We start from the raw sequence: 14833 nt of genomic DNA, 5'->3' as shown, positions 1-14833 counted from the left end.
CATTTTCAAATGAGACTCAGGACACTACTTACATTAGTCAATGAACCCTAAAAATAGAATAAATCACTGGTGTCAGGCAGAATGATAGCTCCAAAATCAGCACTTTTGAGGAGACCCCCCTCAAAGTGTACTTTTGGTCAACCATTGATAAAGCATCATCAAGCTAGTCATTTTTAACACTTTAAATTGATCAGTAATTTTAAACAAATAATATTAAATGAGAATAGCACCCACATGAGTTGAATGACCAATAGGATAGATTTGTGGCTGCAACATTTGACAAAGAAAATGAATGGTTGGATAGGGCTGGTTGTACTTTGGTGTTGGTCAACAGGATGCTTTGGAAAGAACAAAACAACAAATGGAGACCCCTGTTTCTGTCCACATTATTCAGCAGTTTTATTATTAACTTCCAAAATTCTCTCTTTCCTGCCTTCATGATACAAAATTCACGAAATGTCAATAGAATCCAACTCATAAGTAAGATTCTGCTGACAATTAAATTCCGAAATCCAGAATTAAAATGAATATTAATAAATATTGGATTTCAAATTAACTACTCATAATTGTTGTCAAAATTAAAAAGGTAGAAAATATAAGCATTCTATTTACATTAACAAATGTAGTCATAACAGCCATCTGCATTTCATTCGAGTTGGCTGTTTTCAAACCAAGGCCAGTCCTGACGTCAGCAATATTGGCGAGGAACCTGCGAACATTCCTGAGATGAAGAGGGATCCAGACATAGGCTCATTCCCCTGCACCCCACCCCCTCTCCCCAAGCTCCTGTCAACCAGGTCAACACCTTCAGTCAGTTAATCAGCTGTTTCTTTTTTTCCTTTCTTTAATTTTTACCTTTTCGATAACCTATAGCAATTCAATTCATTCTCCATACCACATACTTTTTTAGGGACACACATGACTTACGATGATAGACATGATACACCCTTGACTGATCAGCTGCCAATCACATGACTGACATCCAGTATATTCAGACAATCGAGAGTCACATCCACACGCAGCTTTCACTTGACATAGTACATATTTGAGACTGGGACAAACGCATGTGAAAAGAAGCCATACAAGCATAAGGGAAACCTATACACACAGAGAGAACCTACACACAGAGAGAACCTGCGCTGAAGAGAACAGAACATGTTGCTCGCTAGAACAAGTCTATTATATGATATTTTAGTTATTATAGATTATGTAAGAGAGGACTTATCTTTAATATTGTACTTAATCCTTGCAGTGATGTCTGCACAGCGCCACCCTGACAAGTGCAATGATACAGTGAATCATTAAGCTCAACACAGAGCAAGTGGCAAAATTATCCTTAAGCAGAAGTCACTTGATTGAATAAAAAAATAAATAATGCTAATAATAATAATTATCGACAAGTCAAGTCAGCATGTACAAGCAGTTGACAGGCAAATTGGAAATAGTAAATGAAGAAGAAAAAATGACGTAATCCTAACATTTCCTTCAGGTTGTCCAAAATGTGAAAAAAACATATGTAGTCTCAATAGGATTTAATGTCCCATCATGTTCTCTGAAACTCATACGTAGGTTCTGGTCTTCATTTGTGCGCACAAATTGACCACAATGTGCTGGCTGACACCAGGACTACTGGAAAATGTCACAGGTGTCGTATGCATTTTACTGTCACCGCTGCCAGGTCGACTTTTCCGTGACTTCCCAGAAATGCAATGGAAAAGACCGCCATGATAGAATGGAAAAAAAGAAGTCCAGACCCTCTTTTGATGGTTAATTGGTGGGTTGGAATTCACTGAATCGCTTAAAGAAATTCCTCAAGTGAGCCAAATATTATTGCTGTTTGTCCATAAACCGAGACTTTGTCTCGAAATAAAGTGCAGCCGTTGCAGACAAGACTTGCATGGCTAATGAGGGGAAAAAGTGAGTCCATGCCTTTAATGTGAGCAGCACGCGCCTAGTGTCACAAATCTGTCCTCCTAAAAGCCTCCTTTCAGCACACATGGGAATATGTTGAATCACTCATAGCTTATTAATGAAATGATGACACTATGAAGTGAAAAAACAGACCCTGCTTTAAACCTGTGCGGGTTTGACTTCCAGACAGTATTGCTTGGAGCTCTGGGGAGATTATTTGAGAAATTGAGACCATTGTTTGACGTCAGTAGCGATAATGTCCACAGAAACAATGGAAATACAATAGAAAAAAGCAGTACTGGACAAAAAGCAGTACAGAGAAAAATGAGTAAGTTATATACATCACCAGAGTAATTAACTGGTCTCTGATTATCACATTGAGATTCTAAAAACTACAGTAAGTGGCAGTAGCGCTGGTAGTAGACAATAGTTTGGCTTATTGAAAGAGTGGTAGGTAACATAGTCATTAGGTAACCCTAATGACTAATGCAAGTGGCAAACAAATGTTCCTCCATCCATTCCATACACTACTTATTCAGAAGCCTAATCATTCGGAGGTGACCAACGTATCCGTGGGCATTAGGTCGCCCATGAGTAGCTCGTAGGCCTTTTCTAAACATAGCTCACCGGTGATGAAATATTGCAAAATTGCAAATACTGAGGGCAGATTCTGAATCAACGACCCAAAAAAATCAGTTTTGAAACTTCACTTGCATCTCTGATTGAGAAATTGAGTGAAAACGTGTAGACTAATGTTGTTATTACCATATTGGCCCAAATATAGGACGACCCTCATTATAAGACGACCCCCTCTTTTTCAAAGACTCAAGTTTGAAAAAAGACTTTTTGAACACCAAATTTAATTTTTATACAGAAAATAATTACAGTACATCTGAAACAAATGATTATAACAATATATTCGAGAGAAAAAGCATGTTATTTTGCCTCATTCAAATCATTCAAAAACTGTCTATCACATCTTAATATCTGAACATTTAAATATGTAAACTAAAGTGCAATCACATCTGTAAATGAATGACTTCTGGTTTTTGAAATGTAAAAAGACCAATCTACTGTGATAAAACAACAAAATTGCAATAACTGCATTAACCATCAAAGTGAAGTCTAACTGTAGTCTTGAAACAAATCTGAATAAGGAAAAACATTGCAATAAAATAATGCAAACTGCTACCGCTTTTGTCGCTTTTGTTGCTAGACGAGACTAGACTAGACTAGACTAGACTAGACTAGACTAGAAGACAAGGCTATATTATACCAGTGGTCCCCAACCTTTTTTGCGCCACGCACCGGTTACGTGTAAGAAATATTTTCATGGACCGGCCTTCATATAAATACATAATAATAATATAAATACACAAAATATTTTTAACAATTATATATAAATACGATGAAATAAAATGATACGCCTGGCATAAAAACAAATATAAACAATATAAAAATAAAACTCACCGTTACGTTGAATTAGTGGGAGTACTGAGCTTGTTTCTCAGAAACGAGCCGGTCCCATCTAGGCGTAATCGGACACAATGACACCCGAAGTGGTTAAGGTTTGTCTTTAAATGCAGGATGCTTGGTCTCCATGTGCCGAAGCAGTTTTGAAGGCTTCATTGCCTCGTTAGCTAGCCTGTCGCCACATATTATGCAGAGTGGGCTTGGCGCGTCAGAGTCACCTGTGGCGATAAATCCATATTTTAAGTAGGACTCCAGAAATGTTCTTTTAAATGCAGCTTTCGTTTTCTTAGAAGTCGTAGCCTCTTCCTCTTCTGTCCCCTCATTGGGCTTTTTTCCGAAGAAGCTTTCCAAACAGCTTTGCTCCTTGCTCATGTTTGCTTGCGTCGCGGGCTCGACTGAGGTGACATGTCACGTGATCGATACGAGCGTCTTGACCGAACCGACGGATGTAATTGGGAGAGAATTGCCTTTTTTTTTAGATTTTCCAAAGTAAATTCTTACTCATTTTTGCTAGCTTTGCGGGCTCGACTGGGGAAACATGTCATGTGACCAGGACGAGCGTCTTAACCTGAATTAATTGATCGTCGATTTATACAGTGGAGGCTCGGTTTTCGAACACAATCCTTTCCAGAAGGCTGTTCGAGAAGTGAATCGTTCGAATTCCGAATCATATTTTCCCACTACAAATAATGGGGAAAAATTAATCCGTTCCAAGCAAAAAAAAAAAAAAACGCCTTTTTTAATCATTTTTTTCATTTGCACATTTTAGTCTAATCGCACAACTGCAGCACACCGCTGAACGCGCAACCGTAGCGCGTCGCCGACCGCGCAACTGCACCTCGCTGGTCGCATTATTGTGACAGAGCGGTCGCTAAAATTTAGAAAATATTTTTAAAGTCCTGATGTACTTTCCAAAAATTAAGTGGACATCAGCACACAGGGAGCTTAATTTTGTCCGATCGCACAACTGCAGCACACCGCCGAACGCGCAACCGTTGCGCGCCGCCGACCGCGCAACTGCACCTTGCTGGTCGCATTATTGTGACAGAGCGGTCGCTAAAATTTAGAAAATATTTTTAAAGTCCTAATGTACTTTCCAAATTTTAAGTGGACCTCAGTGCGCAGGGAGCTTAATTTGGTCCGATCGCGCAACCGCAGCGCGCCGGGCGCTCAGCGTCGCATTGCTTTAGGAGCGTCTTTGTGTTTTAGGATGGCTTTACTGCTCCCACTTGTTTCCTTTGGAGGCATGATTAGAGTTGATGCAATCTTCAGAGTAACGAGAATGTAATAACGAACGGAGTCAGTTGGCATGCAGGTCCTCTCGGCTCATCTCGCGAGGTTCAACAACCGGATTTCGTCCGACATCCGAAGCAAAAAAATCTCGAATTTTTTGTTCGAATACCGATTTATTCGAGAACTGGGACGTTAGAAAACCAAGGATCTACTGTATATATTTTTTTCCTGTGCGGCTTGGCGGCCCGGTACCAAGTGACCCACGGAGGTCGGGGACCCCTGTACTGTACTGTACTGTACTATACTATACTATACTATACTATACTATACTATACTATACTATACTATACCATACCATACTATACTATACTATACTATACTATACTATACTATACTATACTATAATACACTATAGGGGGTTGGCTCGGATGGTTATGTTCTTTTCGCCCCTGGGTGTCGGTCAGAACACAGGAGGGAAGACGTGGTTCAGTTTTGATTGCTTTACTTGCTTGTTTTTTGTCTGTTTTTACAGTTGTTTTTCAGCGGTAGCCTTTCGAACAAGTTTAATTTCTACTGTGCTATATATTGTGTTGCACACCATACACCAAGCACCAAATTGCACACATGCATGAGTGCAGAGAAAGATGTCAATGGAGCACTCATAACAAGTGTGCCTTTACTGTGATTGTTGATTTAATTAAGTTTGATGGTTGTTTATCCTCATAATAGTCTTGGCAAAACTGGTGAACTGACCAGCCATCTATTCCAAATTTCATACATCAATTGTTTGGCTTAAAAAACACAAATGACGCGAGTCTAAGACACAATGTGAACAACAATGGTTCAAATGGAGTTTTGGATGTGTTACATAAAGCTCTTTTTGGCAATATAAATGATGAAAAGCTCTATTCCTGGCTAGAAGATGGTTTGAAGAACTGATGTGACACATAAATAATGGGAGGTACGGCGCCAAAATAACAGTAATGATGTAATTGCAAACACATTGATTCAAATTGTGAAAATGTTTTAAATGGCACAGGGAAGCATCTGGACCTTCAGAATAAAACATACAGCACAGGCAAAGAAAAATAATTTCTCTTCTGTCAATAAAGTGTTCCTCAAATTTGCATATTGTTTGGTATTTCCGTCACTGTAATGCTGACATTTTAGGTGAGAGAAATTTGTAAGACATTGCCATGTCCTACCCAATAAAAATCACAACACATGCATTGTTTTGACCTGCATTATTGTTAGTGTGGGCTGGGAGACAATCTAATAGTTTTTCCAACATCAGAGTGAGCTCACTGTCCTGGTTTGGTACTTTAGACTAAGCACGGCTTGTTTTGTTTTGTTTAACTTAGCAGCCACATCTTTGCATTCCACATCGGAACATGTTCATGGAGCACTTCTGTATTTATGACACGTCTTTCTCAGTAACATCAGTGGTTCCCATATCACAAAAAAGCTGTGTTGTTCATTCTTTAGATGCTCACTGAACTGAAGTCTCATGAGAATTGCCAACAAGCTAACATGGTATCACATACGTATGATATACGCAGTTGATGGATGTCATTACACATAGCTGTACGACTTAGCATCAGGGAACATTTAGGTAGCACATAATGCATGCAAAGAGATTCTTCGGGAAGTAGCAGTGGGAGGACTGTGTAACATTATTTTAACGACTAACTAAAATGTAAAAAGGACTGTGATCAGTAACATGCAATAAACTGTACAGTGCATGTCTGCTCGAAAGCTGCGTGATTATCCGCCAATAAAACAGCCAACTGAACAAAAGACATCTCAAGTCTAGAATGACATGACCCAAGGGGTCATGGTAACCTGCCGAAGTTCATCCACAAGATATTTCTTGCAGCATGAGCAATTTGGTGCAGTGAAGCAGCAAATATTCTTCAAAACTCAAAATAACGATAGACGTGTTTTCTTTACAGATGGCACGAGGAATTCTGTTGATAGTTTATAGCAGGGGTGTCAAACTAATTTTTTTCGCGGGCCGCATTGTAGTCCTAGCTTCTTTTGGAGGGCCATTATGACTGTCAACCCAAATAAATGTGTGAGCACCTCATATTATATACAGTAAAAGCTACAAAACAAACAGACAAATAACTCGTTTTCAAATCAGATGAGTAAAAACTGGTCAAATATTTAAAAAATATATATTATTAAAAGTGAAGACAATTTGCAATTCTAGTAATGACACAAATTTGATGCACAATTTGTCTTCCCGGGCCACATAAAATGATGTGGCGGGCCGTATCTGGCCCCCGGGCCTTGAGTTTGAGTTTGGTTTATGGGGTCACTTCACACTTAACGGCTTTCACTCAATATAGTAGGTTGAAAGGCATAAATGGGTACAACTGGGTACAATAAAATTGGTGCTACTTGGTCTCGTGTTTTCTTCTTCCTTTTTTCTCCACCCAAGGCACAGCGCTACATCACATGATTCAGAGGAATTTACGTTGGAATGAAGGCTTATTGTTCTGTCTGGCTAAGGTTTGCGTTTTCCAGTACTAGATTGGCAGGATAATATTGTGATCTGTAAAGGTAGAGGGAGGAAAAAGAAGAAATTGACACATCTCTATAGAGAGTTGAAATGTTTTTCTTCTTGCTCCTGTCAGCAGGTAGTTGGAACATTCAAGCTACTGCTAGAGAGAGAGAAATCAGAATGTGTTAGAGATTTGCTCACTCCAACTTATTTTGCAAGAACCAAACAGGAGACAAGCAAGTTCTTTTAGACACCTGCAGGTGGAGAGTCCATTCGTCGCTGTCTGAACAGCGATTATCGAATGAAGTCTGAAAAGTCTCCTTCCTGCAAGGGCATATTTATTAGGAGGAACAGAGTGGGGGTGAGAGTGGACAGGTTTGGTGAACCCCCGGCCTCTGGTAAGATCAGAGCAGGGGGTGTTTTACGATGTTGTGGGAAACAGAACAACTTTGATTGCTTCCTCTGCAGCTGGTCAATCAGTTCAAAAGATCTTAGCACTTTGTTCTACTACTTTTGTTAAGACAGGACAGGCGAGTTTAATTATTACAGGTTTCATTCCAACATAATCATAGGATCAAGATAACCTGGAAAACCCTAACATCTCCCTCCTGTTTTATCATATGATTATGTCACCCCAAACAACAAAGACAAGTAAAAAAGAAAAACATATATATATGTATAATGAAGAAAGAAGAATAGTAAAAATAAAAACAACAAACAATGATAGCAACACTTTCCAGTGAAATTGAGGCATTACCTCAACACCCCAGATCAAACTTATTGTGTAAGCGAAAAACCTGCTGGCCAGATGTTATTAGCAGGAAAATTCTTACACGGCCCCGTTGCCACAGGCGACCAGAATGCTATCAATAAAAAATAAAAAGAAAAACACAGAAACAGTACATCATTGTATCCATCACTTGTGAAGCATTTTCGATGGTCAAATCAACAAGTTTCCGTAATACATGCTCAACAGAACAGCATCTACGCAATCCACGTCTCATTATCATTATCACAACTGTCACGTCTAAGAAGTTGTATATGTGCCCGTGTTTTCGTCAGCTGATGATGTTCTAGTCTGTAGGTGAGGTCTGTCACACACACCGGCGCACACACTCGTGTCCAGTTGGCAGGCAGCATCGGACAACTCCTGTGACCACAAAACCATGATCCGTACTGAACAGGCACGTGCACTCATAGGATGCAGGTGAGGCAGTGCCTCTCAACTTCTGGATGAAGTAGGTCCCGTCCGATGGTGCATCCATGTTGGTAGTAGAGCCCTTACACCTTGAAAACGGCTCTCTCATCCTGGCACACAGCGGTGATGTCCAAAGCTCCCATCCAGTTTCCTCCTGGAGAGCAGTCGTCGTTAATGCATTTGTGGGTCCTGCAACCTTGGATGCAACATGTGTAGTCAGCAAGACTTGGAATGGTCCCTCCCGTCGTGGCTGGCCCAGTTCCTTCTTTTGATGACCTCGATGTAGACCCAGTCTCCTGGATTGATGGGGTTGTCGACCTGTGGGGAGGAAAGATCAGGCGGCAGTAAATTTGTCTTTGACACAGTTTGAGCGTCCTGATCATATAATCATGTTGTTTGCAACTCTCGTAGTCAATTGTCGTGCCCATTTAACTGGCAAATAGGAGTGTTTGCGGGAAGAGTTTGAACACCTCCTAATGATTCCCTTTAACCAAAAACTATTTATGGTCCCATTTATTGCCTCCTGGTTTAAAAGAGATTGTCTTACCCATGCCTTCTTTCTCCTCACACGCTCGCACCCACACAGGGTGTGAACACACACACACACACACACACACACACACACACACACACACACACACACACACACACACACACACACACACACACGCACCCACGCACCCACGCAGACAAAGAGATTCTAATCCATCTCTCATGTAGCTTCTCTTGATAGAATCTCCTATTGGTAACTGTATAGCAGACGTTTTAGCATATAATCCCATACTCTGCTCTCTCACTTCTACTTTTTCATGTCGGTGCAGTCGAAGGTGGCCCCTATTGCAGTCATTGTCTTGTTAACTGTCGCCGTGTGGCTCCTATGCATGATTGTGTGAATGTCAAAAATTGAACGTACCTAACTTTCTGACCATCCAACCTCCACTGTGGTGCAAAAAAAACTTACTATTGTATTGAGTAGGTACATTGAGCAACCTAGCTTCCTCCTGACTGCCAAATGTCCTGTTCTAAAATTTATATAACTCGACCTCTACGTCTTAAGCTTGATGAGCCAAAATATAAGATCTTGCTCTTGTTTCCTACCGTTTTAGCCTATTTGTTTTATCCAAATCCGTTCAATGTCTGATTATAATCTGTACCCCTACGTATTTTTCAAATTTTTATTTATTTATTTATCAAATCTCCTCAGTTCTGTCAAACTCAGTGCACAATGAACCTCCCTTCCACTTTGAACCAAGCTCCACCAAATTTGGGAACGCCGTAGCAAGGAGTGCGATTTGGTTGTCGGACACTCCAAGTCCATATCTTTTTGCCGCACTTCACCCTATCAAGTTGGTGTTCTTTTGTTGTTGCTTCAGAGCGACCCCATCCATCACTCTTGAATGAGTCCATTGTTCAAATGAGTCAATTTTCATCATTGTGAGTTCCTCCGCTTTTCACTGTCTTTTTTCGTCCCCGAGGATGTTGTCTGTCCTCCGGAGTGTACTTGTCCTTCTCCAAGCACAACAGCAGTCTTTTCTTGTCCTTCGCCAAAGGTCAAAGGTGCTTCAGAGCCAGGCACCATTTTGTAGTTGTTCACGGCTGCAGGCGAAGACTCGGATTGGGTTTCAGGGGCCCTGACACTGAGAATGACAGGCTGGGACGTCAAACTTGTAAGACTATCTCCAAATGTAGCTGCGCCATCAATTTGCTGGTAACATTGTTTACCAAACTTCAAATTCTTCTAATAACAGCGGTCTCGTTTTTATATCGTAAATCCTGCAACTCATCCTATTTTTGAGCTACATTTTATCTATAGTTCCAATTTAATCGGACAGTATGTTGTCTTCAGTATCATTATTGAAAATCAACTCATCGAGGTCTGCTTTCCACATCAAGCCCTGATCTGTATGTCTTGACCTCTCACATGTTATTGTCATGCTTGCTCAAAAATGTGACTTAGAGTATGGTGCTGTGAATTCTCAATCTCCCCAATGAAATTGGATCCCACCTCGTAGTTCTTATCGTTCTCATGTTCCTGTTAGCCTACAATTGTCCAAATCAAAAATGTTTTCTTTTAATTGTCTTTCTTTTGAACCTCTAAATCTCTCGTGTTGCTAACCTATCTACACCAGAACAAAAAATTTACCACAATATAACACCAAAGGTATTCGAAAATTCATTGTCATAAAGTGTTGTATTATTACTATCTTCCACTATCTGTCCTACTCACTCCCCGCCTTTTGAGGCTTGGCAACGCCCATGCCTCACACCTTGACAAACTTTTTGGGAGAATGCGTTCTTTACTACATACGATTCCATCATCATTTAATTTGACTTTCTTTCCAAAACGCTTCTCAATTTCTCAGTTCACACATCTTCTACATGTGTTACTGGTTCTCCAGTTTTTTTTCTAGTTAATTATCAATCCAAAAGCTACGTGTTTCTTACTAACATTCAACCTGTAATTTCTTTTCATTCAGGCTATCATTCATCAATGTTCATTTGCATCTCACACGCAGTCTCCAAAAAGGAGTCTTTCTATCACATTGGTCCCAATTCATCCAAGCTCACCACACAACATTCATATATCATTTTCAACTCAGGTTTCCTGGTAGAACAATCCACCAATTCAAAAAAACTTAACTATAACAACCAACTGGCAAATTAATCTGAATTTTTTCTTTGTTTTTAAATTTGAAGAACTCAATCTCTCAGATTTAGCTTGCATTTAGAATTTTGTATAGTCTTATAACACAACCAATCAATTATTCCTATTAAATGTAGCATTGCAAAATCTTAAATTCACAATTTAGCTTCTTCCAATTCCTGAAAGCATGCTCTGTAATTTTTTTTTCTTCGAATTTCTCATGTGGGCTCGACACTTAACATGCACTAGTGTGGATTAGTTTCTGCTTGCAAACAGATTTCTCTCTTTTTCCTCTCATTTTTATCTTTCAAAATCATTTCTGTTCTGCGGTGCAAATTGGATAGACCACAGTCTAGCAAATTTTTTTTTATACTAAAACTTTAGCCAATGTTCATCATTTTAACATATACGCACACACATGCACAGCTCTCGCATGCAAAAGGTAGTTTCCAGCACCAATGATTCGTCACAGGCTGGCCATTTCCTGTGGTCGATCATGAGCTGGTCCCTCCCATGCACACGAGGACAGCACATTCTAATTTTATTTATTTATCTTCTAGAAGCAAGTTGCATTCCTTTACCACTTGATTTGCATATTTTAACTTCAGTGTAACACAATTTGAGCTCTAGTCATTTGTAATTTGGGCATACAAACAGCATTGTCATACTTCTTGGATGGACAGGACTTCTAATAATCTAAAAAAAATTCTAATAATCTGACAATGACATGTTTTGCTGTCATATGGGCATCTATTCTTTCTTTCTCTGTATGAGCATAAGCGGTCAAAGAGGAGGAAGCTTGTCATGCTAAAAATTTGGCTTTTCCTCTGCTCCTTCCTCCACCCTTTGATTGATATTGTTTTGCAAAACGACACTCTCGTGCGAAGTGTCCTCGTCTCCCACAGTTCCAACAGTTGTCAGAATCTCGTGGGGGTTTTGAATTATATGGCGGCCTGCGACCTTGTTGGCCTCTACCTCTCCCTCTAACCTGCTGGGACCCTTGGAAGAAGACTGTTGTATCTTCATCTAGTTCATCATCATCATTATCTAGATGAAATACATCAGAACTTTTGCCTTTTTTGATCACTTTTTCAGCATGTCTGGCCCATTACATAGTTGTTGTCACACTTGCAACATCCACTTCCACCAAATGTTTCCTCACCCAGTTGTGTATTTCAGGGCGGAAATTAGTGAGGAGCGCATTTTTAAGCTGTTGTTGATAAGCACTCTCAGCTGTATCATTGAATGGGATGCCACTATGCACCCTGAATTCTTTTTCAAATCTCAATTGAATGGCGGCCTCATCACTTTTCAACTTTCTATCTTTTGTCTTTTGGATTCGTTCTCATCTCTTTGTGAAGATTTCAACCACACTCTAGCACTTCTACCACTTCAGCATGTATTACATACAATTAAGAAATCTACTTGCCATGAACTTCTCGTTTTAAAGAAGAGCAGAGCAAGAGATTTACCGTTCTTATTTCCCATCTTAATTTTAGTAGCTTAAGGTTTTACAATTTTTTTTCAATTATTTTTTTTTTCTTTGAGGATCCTCAATGCAGGTTTAAATTGACCTTTCGACAGATTACTAGCCTGTTTTATTGCCGTGGATCAACACTAGAACTGCTTCTTAGTCAATTTATCCTACCAGTCACACACTCAATCACACAAGTTATCCCTGCCTACGCGAAGTCCTCCTTTTAAAAAAAAGGAGCTGCTTCATCCAGTGAGGGGACTCTACAACACCCCCCACCTTCCCTGGGAACTAAAGACAAAAGTCCTTGTCCCCAGCCCTGCCAACGCGAAGTCCTCCTTTTTTTAAAAAAAAAAAAAAAAAAAGGAGCTGCTTCATCCAGTGAGGGGACTCTACAACACCCCTCACCTTCCCTGGGAACTAAAGACAAAAGTCCTTGTCCCCAGCCCTGCCAACGCGAGGTTGTACTCCCTAGAACAGTGGTCGTCAAATAATGATTCACGGAGGTACTGAGATTTTAAAACAGTTTGAGAACCACTGCTCCAAAAGAGACACCTCATCCAGAGGGGGACTCTACAACACCCCCTCCTTCCACAAAACTTATTCCTGTGCACTTCTTCCTTTTTACGCGTTTCACAAGCAACAACACAATCACACAACTTCAGGCCTTTAAATTACTTGTCCCCTGGTTCGTTGCACTGCCGGGTCCCGTCAATCCACCTCTGTCAGACGAAGGCAGACCTAAGATGCTGGCCCAGCGAAGAATTCTCTTCCCAGGACTTTCTCCTCCAGGTCCTCTTAATGGACGCTGGCTTGTCGACAATGCAGCACGTCCTCCTTCGCCGGTCAGATGGTGGGTATGAGGATCCCGGGTTTCGGCACCAAAATGTTAGAGATTTGCTCACTCCAACTTATTTTGCAAGAACCAAACAGGAGACAAGCAAGTTCTTTTAGACACCTGCAGGTGGAGAGTCCATTCGTCGCTGTCTGAACAGCGATTATCGAATGAAGTCTGAAAAGTCTCCTTCCTGCAAGGGCATATTTATTAGGAGGAACAGAGTGGGGGTGAGAGTGGACAGGTTTGGTGAACCCCCGGCCTCTGGTAAGATCAGAGCAGGGGGTGTTTTACGATGTTGTGGGAAACAGAACAACTTTGATTGCTTCCTCTGCAGCTGGTCAATCAGTTCAAAAGATCTTAGCACTTTGTTCTACTACTTTTGTTAAGACAGGACAGGCGAGTTTAATTATTACAGGTTACATTCCAACATAATCATAGGATCAAGATAACCTGGAAAACCCTAACAGAATGCCTAATACTTTTCAGATGACCGTCATTGCTGTCTCTGAATTGCTGGAACAACTGAATTGCTTTTTGTAGTGCTGCAATAATAACGGTGTAACATTAGCAAGGTAGTGGGTTCACCTCTTGGAATGGAGAATCTGGAAGTCTCCACGGTTACTTTCTGGGGATGCAAGAAGCTAATGAATCTGGCAAATGTTTGATTTGTGGAAGATTCCATTGACCCCAACTTTTCCATTGATTGGGAATGTATGACATGTGCATTAGTCATGCAGACCGTTTTATTTTTCCTGGCTCACCGACTCACGATTGCATTATCAGTCTGCTCGTTAATTGCTCTATCCATTTGATCTAAACTGCTCCCACTTCCTCCTCCTGCCCATGCACATCCACAGATAGCTCAAAATGTAAACCAGTCGTTAACACATCTGCGAACACCTAGAAAAAAAACATGCAAGGAGCAATGAATGAGCCAAGTGTTACACAACAGGGATCAAATGGACGCTGGCTAGAATAAGTGCTTAATCATTGTGTCACATTTATCCACCTGTCTTTTGTCAACAGAAACTTTGTATGATTGCCATTAGTGTGCAGTCAGGTTTTTTCCGCAGAAACATTTAGGAAATTTATCTTGTCAAAAGGCTCAACAGGCAAAGGCCCAATGAGTAAAATTTTTGATGCTCAGAGAAAGTTAACATTTTTTGTACTGTAGTTTCTGATGACACAAATGTTGGCTTAAAGCAGCAATATTTCATGTTTCTACACAGGCTAGTTCAATTTTCATGTGTCTTTTCAAAGATCTATTAGAAGCAGGGTCCACGTCATGACAAGTTCAATCCGGTGTATGAAGTAGAATTTATAGTGAGCTTTGTTTAGGTGATCTCAAAGAGGCAGACTGAAAAACGTCTGTCGTAAACTTCTTAAAAGGTTCATCCAACCATTGAATTTCGTAAAAATAATATTGCCCTCAGTCTCTGAACTGCTGGTCATCTTTTTGCAGGCCTTGTCATTCTGCCATCTATAGCCAAGGGACTGTACTAAGACTACATCCCTTGCCTCATCTGCATGAATTTGTCAAATGCACTACATGAACT

The sequence above is a fragment of the Syngnathus scovelli genome, chromosome 7, assembly GCF_024217435.2.
Source record: "Syngnathus scovelli strain Florida chromosome 7, RoL_Ssco_1.2, whole genome shotgun sequence".
Classification (NCBI taxonomy): Eukaryota; Metazoa; Chordata; class Actinopteri; order Syngnathiformes; family Syngnathidae; genus Syngnathus; species Syngnathus scovelli.
This window is presented reverse-complemented; position numbering follows the sequence as displayed.